This window comes from Equus quagga, chromosome 5 (assembly GCF_021613505.1).
Source record: "Equus quagga isolate Etosha38 chromosome 5, UCLA_HA_Equagga_1.0, whole genome shotgun sequence".
Classification (NCBI taxonomy): Eukaryota; Metazoa; Chordata; class Mammalia; order Perissodactyla; family Equidae; genus Equus; species Equus quagga.
The window spans coordinates 53,110,264-53,117,955 of NC_060271.1; positions in this window are offsets into that span (position 1 = coordinate 53,110,264).

The window sequence follows — 7,692 nt, forward strand, 5'->3', positions numbered from 1 at the left end:
AGAGGTCGCAGAGCCCCTTGAGCCCAGGCGGCCGGCCGGTGGGGAAGTCTGGCCGGCCTCGCCGCCGTGGCCCTCCGCAAAGACCCGGGGAAACGTTCTCTCGCCGCCGCTGACCCTCTTCCTGCGAAGAAATAAAGTGAACTTGCTCAGGTGCTCGATGCCGCTAGCGGTTCAGTTCTTTCTACTTTCGCATTGAGTTTCTTTTCGGCCTTTAGTGTGAACAGCAGCCATGTGTCCTCAGTTCTGTAGTATATTAAAAACAATCTCCTAGGTACTTTATGATCCCATCTGGAGAAATTAAAACCCAGATCTGTAATGTTTATTCTTAGATAGTTTACAAAAACCGGAAAAAAATGTGTGAGACACGTCTGCAAATATAACAAAAGTACTTTTCCTTCTGCTTGAAAAAGTTGCCTGCAAATGGCTCCCCTTTACTGATTCTGGACCACCTGTACTTGCCCGTGAAACCAAACCGGGTCGTGAATACAGCACCAATCAGATCAAGCAATCAAATACCAATTATGCCTATTAATGACTTTATTACTCATGATTGGAGTTAAGGACGCCAAACCTGCTCAAGGTAATCAAGCTGTTTCAAAATTCTGCTACCTAACATTTTTACAGCACTCCACCCCAATAAAGGAGATAAGAAGATAGAGTTGATGTTTTCAAAGAGTTCTCCAGTACGTATGCCATAGTCGATGCTGAATTTCTTTCTTTCAGTAAAGTTTATTGCTACTTCTGGTAAATAACGGAGTCTGTGTTGCTGTCTGTGTCAAGTTAGGCAAAGCGTAATTGATGACGGTGATTACAATATAGTTGGTTTGGATGCAGAATTGGGGTAGGGAGGGTGTGTTCTCTCTCCAGTTACTCTGGTAATGCTGAAAATCCTGGTGGATTTTAAGGAACAAGTGTTTTAATTCTTCCGATGGGGTAGTGGATATAGGGATGCTGGATGGTGAACTCAGGAGCAAAGGAGAAATAAAAAACTTGGTCTAGGTTTGAAAATTTCTTTTTGCTCATGGGTTGAAATGCTTTGGGCCTATCATAAGCTGAGTGACGGTTTGAAAGAAAAAGTTAGTGAGAATAGTCTGCGGGTGTCGAGGCTGCTGTGGTTGGGCTTATTTATTACTGAAGATGGCTTGCCGCTCCACCTTGCCTCTTTATCGACACCCTTCTTATCCCAAATAGAAATCCATGCTCCGTTCTGGGATGGAGGAGGAGGCATGGAAGGAGGGAGTAAATTGCTGTTGGGCATCCAGAGCAAGAAGACAGGAAGGGGGCAGCTTAGGGGACTCTTATCGACCACCATGAAGCAGGCAGGCTGAGCAACTGGGCCGCTGCAGGAGCCAGTAATTCACCTCAGTGTAGGTCTTCTGCTCACAGCTCCCTAGTCCAGCCCTTCCTGCTGGCCTGTCAGGACACTGGGTGAGTTGGAGCAAAGAATTTCAAGTCTGTCCTGTTTGGGGCATCTCCCTGGCACCTCGGCTCCTGGGTGGAAGCCCAGAGCAGCAGCACACATCTGGTTTGGATGTATCTACCAGGCTGGTATGGAACTGCCCAGGCTGCATGGCAGAAACCTGAGCTGCTTGCGACACACAAACTCCTCTGCTGAGCAGTGTAAAGGTTTGGATAGTTTCACAGTGCCGGATGGCCCCTTCTCTTGATGCGAAGCACATGACCCCCCTCCCCATTCTATTTTGTTAGAGTTAATTGCCCTGCAGCGAGGCCATCTGACACCTCAGCCAAGGAATACAGCAGAGAAGGAATCCTCCACAGGTAACAGGGTGGCATGGAATAATCTGGGACACCTGCAGGATCCAAAAACCTCCCCTGAATGAAATGGGCCTGGGGTAGTCTCCTTTCAGTGGCTCCCTGGATACATGACCCTTTTGCCTGGCCCAGGCCTTTAGCAACCTGCATAAGACCCTGAGTCCTGAAAGTAAGGCTACTACAGCTTCTGGGAGTGGGTCGCCGACCCCAGAGGCAGACCTTAACTGGACAGCTTCATATGTCAACAACAAATTCCCTTTGTCCCTAAGAACCCAGAGGCACCATAAGAACTCCCTGAAAGAGGGGCAAGAGTCTGGCACACAGCTCCTATAACTCCCAGCAGTTCGGGCCCTGCCTACAGCTGAGCCTGGGAGTGAGCGAGAGGGGCAGGACCCAGGAACAGGGCTAAGAAAATCCGCGGTTGCCCCTCCTGGGGTCAGCTGTGGACAAGCCCGAGACAAGAAGTACCTGTGAGAAGGGGCAGCTGTGGAGTGTGGAGCTGGCCCTGTGGTCCTCTCTGGCTGTCCTACCGGGACTTCCAGGGCTGTGTGCTGAAAAAAAGACCAGAGCTCTCCCAAAGTGTTCATGCGTACCGTAGGAGGTGGCCTGGGGCGATAACACCAGAGGCCATTTGGTCCCTGGGACCTGCCAGCCCCTCCCCTTACCTTACAGGGGGACCACATCACCTGGGTCTGAGAGGACTGCTTCCTCAGGAAACCTTTCCTGGGAATCTGGTGAGAGTTGGAGGCAAGTTTCCTGCACTTAGAACTTGTTCGGAAATTGACATCTAAAGAGGAGAGAAGCACTTTGTCACCCAGACTGGGCCCCTGTGGCATCAGAAAACCTTTCCACTCTTGGTGAACCCCTGAGACTGCCCCCCCACCCAAGAGGCCCCTTCACATTGTTCGATGTCAGGTAAGCCTGGAGAAGGAGTTTGATCTGCCCCCTGCAAGATCTGTCCAAGTAAATTCTAATGAATTTTGTTTCTTAAAAGAAAATGTTATAGCTTTAAACTTCTCTCAGCCAGAATCCACTTAGTTTCATCAAGGTCTCTTGTCAGCAACCATAAGCCACCCCACCTCTTTTTCCTTTCCTCTTTGTGGGGTAAGGTTGCATTTTAGGAGGGTTTATATAACGTTGTTCATGTCAGCAAGCCTCCTTGTCTCCACTCTCGCCCCATCTCCCTGTATGGAATTGTAGTTGGAAACCACACACACAAAAAATTCTTTTAAAAATTTTCTGCTATTCTTTCCGACTAGAAGAGTTGACAAGACATAGACACATTAAGTTGCATAAAATACAGTGGACTGATCAGCCAAAATGCATCTCATTTGCACTTGTATGTAGCCAGGGGTAGAAGCCCGTGTCACTCATTGCCTCCAGCCTTCTCTGCCATGCTGGGCTGACTGGCTGGAATTTTGAGCAGGCCCCACTGCAGGGGCCATTTGCAGGTTGGAGCTCCAGCCCAGCCCAGGCCAGCTGGGGTGAGGGGAGTTGGGGCAGTGTCTGGAGGCCTGGCCTGAGGACTCAGGCCAGCTTTGGCTGACCTTGTGCTCAGGGCAGTTCAGGGAGCTGGGAGGCCTGGCCGGGTGGACACAGGCAGCTGGATGCCTGAGGCCTGCAAGACTCTGAGGGGCTTCCCGTGGGTTGAATTAAAGAGAAGGGACACCATGAAATAGAGGGATAGTCACTGACCACGTTTTACACCTACCTATAGCCTTCTCTCAAAGTTTCACTCATCACCCACTTTGTAACTGGTGGAGGGACACCTCTGCCTCCACCTACGCCTCATCCCAAACTCAGACCCTGAACTTCTCACTTCCTGAGTGTCTGCACTGAGCCCCACTCCTGTGCCACCGAGTTCCCAGAAAAAAGCATCTCCCACCAACTCAGAGAGGTGCATGGGAGCCACACTGATAGTCTTCAGGAGCCCAGTGTGGGCATTAGGGCGAAGTTAGGGTCTTTGTGGTGTTCCCCCTCACCTCACTCACTCAGTCCCTCTCCTACATTGGTCTCAACGCTTCCTGTCCCCTGGTGCTGGGGCACCAATTCTTATCCATCCATTCCTATCCATCAGCTGGATGCCCGGGCTGCGCTGCCCGGCGCAGGGTCACCGCCAGGGTTCTGTGGCGGCGGGAGGCACGGGGTAGAGGGGTCGGAGGAACGAGGGTCCTGGGGGAGCCTCAGCAGGGGCAGAGTGCCCAGGCTTAGGCGTTGGGATATGCCCATCTAGCCTCCGTGCGCTCCCTACCTACCAGCGCGTCCTGGGGACATTCTTTCCACAGTGTCCTGCTTGCTTTCCTTGGAAAGGTCATGGGGACTCAGACACCCGCCAACCCCACGGGCTCCGGCTTCTCCAGCGCTCTCCCTTTCGCCCAGCAGGGAGGCTTGTGGAGCGCTTCTGGGTCTGCATTGCCAGACCAGACTGCAGCCCACGACCTTCCCGGGGCCAACCAAGGGCGAGGTATGTTGCCCAACAAGACCACAGCCTCACCGGGCCGCCCAGGAACAACCACCGACAAAGGCTCTGCGGGCCCTGGCGCAGCCACCCACCCATGCCCGCGGGGCCTGCAGGAGTGCTGGGGCCGAGGCTGCAAAGCTGGGCAGCCAGCCCCACACCATTGACAGCCCAGGCACGTTTGCGGAACCCAGGGGAACAATCAACGGACTCTATGTCCCGGGAGCTGGGGATACGCCTGTAAGGTGTGTGATCCTTTAAAGATCCTTGGTACTACTTTTGCAAGAATCCTTTGTTACAGTTTCGTCAGCCTGCGCGCCTTCAGCAGCTCCCCCTCCCGGCCCCTCCACTCCCCCCTCTCATTTCCTCCTCCCGGTTCCCCCTTCAGAGAAGGCCTGGCTCAGGGGATCTGCCCGGATCAACTGTCCTGCTCCAGATCCTCTCCTACAAAATGCTCGTCCCTGGGTTACATCTCCCCTTCGTGCTTGGGGCAAATGAACACGGTTTGCAATGCTTTTGCCTTTGGGGTGAGGCTGCCTGGAAGAACAGGCTTTCTGGATGTGACCTTGGGCTGCTGCAGGGGCAGAGTCCTGCTGCTGGTGAATGAGTAGCTCTCCTGCCACTGGCAGCGGTGACTGGGTGGGCACAGCAGGGTGCGTGGGTAGGGGGTAACCTGCCATCCCACAGCAAGGGTTTGAGGATTCTGACAGAAAGAGCAGGGTGAGGATAACACAGCTCTGAACCAACTTGGCTCCTACTGGCAACAGGCAACCAGGTCCCAGTATTCTTTTGGGTACGAGTGCCCTCCCCCTAACCCCCAAATTAGGTATGACTCCTCTTTAGCCAAAGTACAGCTCTAGAGAGGGTGTCTGAAGGATGCTGTGGCGCACAGGAAGTGAAAGTAATGACTGTTCACATGCACATAGCTTATATGCATCGTCACATATGGCTACACATTTCCTCATAGGTTTTTAAAAATTTAATTTGTCTTCATTCCTCCTTTCTAGTCTTTTCTTCCTGCACATAGTGATTTGGAGAAAAATCAAGTGTGAGCACCTCTCCCTGCAGAACGTTCTGTATGTTATGTAACACACTCACACAGGGATTCCTCAAGTTACCATTTTGCTCCAGATCAGCCAGCACATGGCTTTCTGGCCTGGGTGGGGTGGAGGTGGGGGTGTCAGGGTGATGCAAATGGAGGTAGAGGCTTCGCTCCCTGGGGGCTTTGACTCCCCTTCTCGAAGTCCCAGATCAAGGCTCAGGAACAAAGGGGATAGGTAACTGATCTGCCTTTTGGTCTCTCCCCAGGCTTCCACCCTCTCACCTGCAGGCCCTCCTCTTTGACAAACAGAGGAAAGCCTGAGGGCTCAGGGACACGTGTAAATATCGCTGGCCTCTGCCAGCCCTCCGCATGGGAAGCAGAAAGCCCACTTCAGGTGCAGGCTGCTTGTGCCTCTGAGCATCGACCTCTTCCACTCCCCCAGACTTCACTGGACTCAAGGATACTTGCTTAGCATCTCTCTTGTGTTAAGAACATCCAGAACAACTATTAAATCGTTTCTAGAAGAGTTAAAGACAGTTCTCATTTGAACCATTTTTAAAGCCCTGTTTGGAAGAAATAGTCAAGGAGTACAAAGTATAATCAGTAGGATTGCCTGAGCAATCCTGAAAGATTTCTCCTCCGAAAATGTGAATTAAAAGTAGTTTGTAGATGTTATTTTGCTCACTGATGAGTTTTTCCCTATTGTAACCTACAGATTCTTAAGACCAAGCTGGTAACACGTTTATTTTCATTCTGTTAGTTTCTGGCTGATACTATACTTTCTGATTAGACCTATTTAATTTATTTTTTAAAATTCTGCTGGAGAGTTTTCAACCTTGGAAATGTAAACGACAAATAGACTGCCTCCCTCCAAGACTCTTACGGGGATGGAGTGGAACGAACCTACCCGGCCCCTCATACCTCGAAGTCGCCCTGTCTGAACTTGGGTGTCTTGAGGGCAATTTTTATTTTAGTGCTGGTGCAAGGCGAGCTCTTTGAAATCAATATCTATTCTATTTCAGAGTGTGATGTTCCAGCCCAACTCAATGGGCTTGCCTTCTCCTGAGAGGCAGTCCTGGAGGACAGAACTAATGTGCCATCTCCCAGGAAGCTCTTCATCAGAATATCCCTTGTCCTTTTGTTTTTGTGTTAAAAAAGTGTTTTTACTTTCTCTGAGTGTCTGTCCTGTTATTTTGTAACTACAACAATGAAATGTGGACGACAGTTGATATCATTCTTGTGGTCCTTTGTAAACATGCTTCATATTGGGGCCTCACACAGTCCCAGCCATACCTCAGGTGTGTCCTGTGCTCTTGACATTCACTCACGACTCAGGAGTCACCCAGAGATTAACACTTCCTTCTGCCTTCCTCTGGACAGCTCTCTCCCAAACAATGCTCCTTTCCCAACTCATAGGGGAAGGGGATTCAGTTAGAGAAAGCTTTCTGAATCAAAAAAGATGAGCCTCAGGTTCTCCAGGTAAGTGATACTGGCTTACACTGGTGGCTAGGAAGCCATGCCAGCATCTCCCTAGGTATAACTCCTCTCAGGAAGGAGGGAGGGCGGCGGGCACATTTCCACAGACATTTCTAAAACTATGGCAACTAAGTGAGTTTTATGGATAAAATTTTGGTATATTCCCAGCCAGCTGAAGTTATTTAAATTTTAGATTTGTTCACATGTACACACACACACACACCAACTAGGGTTATATTACCAGCTTATTTCCACTGGGAAACTCTGGTGACAGCAACCATGACCAAGAAACATTTTCTGAAGAGTAAAAAGGGGGGAAAACCCCTCCCCATATCTTTTAGATGGTTATTTTATGCTGTTTAACGTCCCCACAGACAGGAATAGACCTTTTTCAAGGGACAGGTAAACTACCCACTCTTCTTTCCCTCCCCCAAGATCCAGACACTTTTAAAATCTAAAAATTCTCTTTCCAAGGGGAGGAGACGGAACGAACTCCATCAATGAATGACGTGCAGGGAATGCGGCTTGTCCAGGGCGATTGTATTTGTAAACAAGCGGCTTCCTGTCTATTACGTATGTTTTACCGAAAAACGAACTCTAATGCCTCTGACTACTTAATACAGTAAATATTAAAACTTACAGTTTGATCCCCACTGTCTTTTTGTATTCATTAGAAGGAAATCGGGTTAAACTGCGTCACTGGGGGCTTCATTAGCCTTCCGCGTCCAGGCTGACCTGGGGAAGAGTCACCTCGAAAGTTCCCACGTTTGCCACAGCGTGAGCGAAGGGGGTCGGCTCCCTGGGAATGTTATTGGAATCAATCTGGGGACTTTCACTTTTGCCCCTGGATCTTTCTAAAGCTGACCAAGGCCTCCTTTGGCGGCTTCCGAGGCGAAGCGGGCGCGCGCCCCTGCGGGCCGGTGGCGGGGCAGCCCCGCCGCCT